The 2,641-nt window shown below is 40.9% G+C and overlaps 1 pseudogene; it reads right to left on the reverse strand.

Annotated features, from left to right (window-relative positions):
• Positions 1-233: 233 nt before the first annotated feature.
• On the reverse strand, positions 234-896 carry LOC108292107 (annotated as a pseudogene).
• Positions 897-2,641: the final 1,745 nt, after the last annotated feature.

The following is a 2,641-nucleotide window of genomic DNA, read 5'->3' on the forward strand; positions in this document are numbered from 1 at the left end:
AAAGTGACTTAAGACTTAAAATTGAATTAGTATTTGTACAGAAAGGTGCAGGTGAAATAACTTATTCCAGCCTATGATCAAAATTATATGGAGAAATCATGATGGACCTCTCCCCCACTCTCCTCCCCACCTCCCCAGTGGTGGCCCGAGTCCTTAAGTGCAATTGGTTAGAGTGGATCCCAGTCGAGTAGTTCAGGTGAAGAAGGTGGGGGCAGTGGGCAGGCAAAGGGGACTCATTTGCTGCAGCACTGGCTGAGGCTGGCTGGGTTGTTCTCCTGGAGGTCCACACCTTGGTTTGGGCCTGGAGCACCAGCTGCGTTCTGAGGCTCCTACTTGGGAAGGTTCTTAGCTATTGTCATGAAAATTTCATTCACATTCGTTGCAGTCTGCTGATGACTACGTCAACAGCAAACTACTGTTGTCTGCATAGGCTTGTGCTTCCTGGAATTCCATGCCTCTCTTACTCGTCAGGTCTGCCTTGTTACCCTCAAGTGCAGTGAGGATGTTGGGGCTGGCCTGCCTCTGTAGCTCCTTCACCCAGTTCCTGGCCCATGCAAATGTATCTGTGTTGGTGATGCCATACACCACAATGGCAGCCTGCCCCCCTCCTTAGTACATGGGGGCCAGGCTGTGATACCACTCTTGTCCGGCTGTGTCTCAAATCTCAAACTTGACTATTGTGTCATCCCAGCTGACAGTCTGTGTGAGGAAGGCTGTTCTGATGTGCTCTCCTGGTACTCGTGAAACTATCCCTTGACGAAGCAGAGGACCAGGCTGGATTTGCCCACTGCAGACTCCCCCAGCAGAACCAGCTTAAACTGACAGATCTTGTTCCCAGCGGCTGGCCCATTGGGTCATGCTGCACCTCCTTGACCTGCCATTGCCCGTCCAGCTGTAGCAGTCCATAGACAGCATGTAGGCGGACTGGTGCTATGCAAAGAGGCACTTAGTAGGGATGAGGACCTTGAAGGTGGCTCCAGGGCTGTGCCGGTACTTGGGGATGTGGCTTGGACAGGCTCTGCTTCTCTCCCCACCCCGTTATAAGTCTTCTTTTGAGAAGTGTCTGTTCAATGTTTTTTCACATTTTTAAATGGGATTACTTTTTGCTTGTTGATTTAGGTTCCTTATATATTATGGATATTAGACCTTTGTCAGATTCATAGTTTGCAAATATTTTCTACCATTCTGTGGGCTGTTTAATCTGTTGATGTTTCTTTTGCTGTGCAGAAGCTCTTTAGTTTAGTTTCCATGTGTCAATTTTTTGTGTTGTTGCAATTGCTTTTGAGAACTTAGTCATAAATTCTTTCCCAAAGGCTATGTCCAGAATGGTGTTTCCTAGGAGTCTTATAGTTTGAGGTCTTATGTTTAAATCTTTGATCCATCTCAAGGTACTTTTTGTATATGGTGAAAGGTAGGGGTCCAGTTTCATTTTCCTGCATGTAGCCAGCCAGCTATCCCAGTACTGTTTATTGAATAGAGAGTCCTTTCCCCATTCCTTATTTTTGTTGACTTTGTTGAAAATCAGATTGTTGTAGGTATGTGGCTTCATTTCTGGGTTTTCTGTTCTGTTGCATTGCTCTATATATCTGTTTTCGTACCAGTACCATGCTGTTTTGGTTATTATAGCCTTATAGTGTAGTTTAAGGTCAAGTAATGTAATGCCTTCAGCTTTTTCTTTTTGCTTAGGATTGCTTTGGCTATTTGGGATCTTTATTGCTTCCACATAAATTTTAGAATAGTTTTTTCTAGTTCTGTGAAAAATGTCATTGGTAGCTTGATAAGAATAACATTGAATCTGTAGGTTGCTTTGGGCAGTATGGCCATTTTAACAGTATTGATTTTTTCCTATCCATGAGGGTGGAATGTTTTCCCATTTGTTTGTGTCATCTGTGATTTCTTTTGTTGCAGAGACCCTTTACCTCTCTGGTTAGCTGTTATTTTTAGGCATTTTATTTACTTATTTATTTTGCAGCTAGTGTAAATGGGATTGCATTCTTGATTTGCCTCTCAGCTTGGATCTTACTGTTGCACAGAAAAGACTTGTACTTCTTTTTAATAGTCTTATTGTATCCATATAACTTCTTAAATGTAATTTTAAATTTTTTACCTAACTTTGTAAAAGTGATGTCATGCTGCATGTAATTTAGAGGAAACTTACATTTTTCACTTGATATTATACTGCTTAGGTTTATTAATATTATTGTTTATCATTACAGTTTATTTATTTTAACCCCTATGTGAGAATATGCCAGAGTATAATCTTCCACTCTTTGGAGATAGACATTTGGATTGTTTCCAGATTTTGGCTATTGTGAACAGCACTGCTGTGAATACTCTTACATGTGTTTCCTGAGTACATGTGAGTGAGTGAAAATCTGGGGCATAGATTATGTTTATTTTCAACTTTAGAAAATAATGCTAAACTTTTTTATAGAAATGGTTTCACCAATTTATGCTCCCACCAGCAATGTACAAGAGACCCTGTGAATGTGGATTCACACACTCTAAAAACTTGGTATTGTTTGACTTTTAAATATTTCCAATTCAATGGATGAAAACAGTGTTTCATTATGATCTTGATTTGTGGTTCCTAATCACCAGTGATGTGGAACATCTTCTCATGTTTATTGGCCATATAGCT

The sequence above is a fragment of the Cebus imitator genome, unplaced genomic scaffold, assembly GCF_001604975.1.
Source record: "Cebus imitator isolate Cc_AM_T3 unplaced genomic scaffold, Cebus_imitator-1.0 Scaffold476, whole genome shotgun sequence".
NCBI classification, from domain to species: Eukaryota; Metazoa; Chordata; class Mammalia; order Primates; family Cebidae; genus Cebus; species Cebus imitator.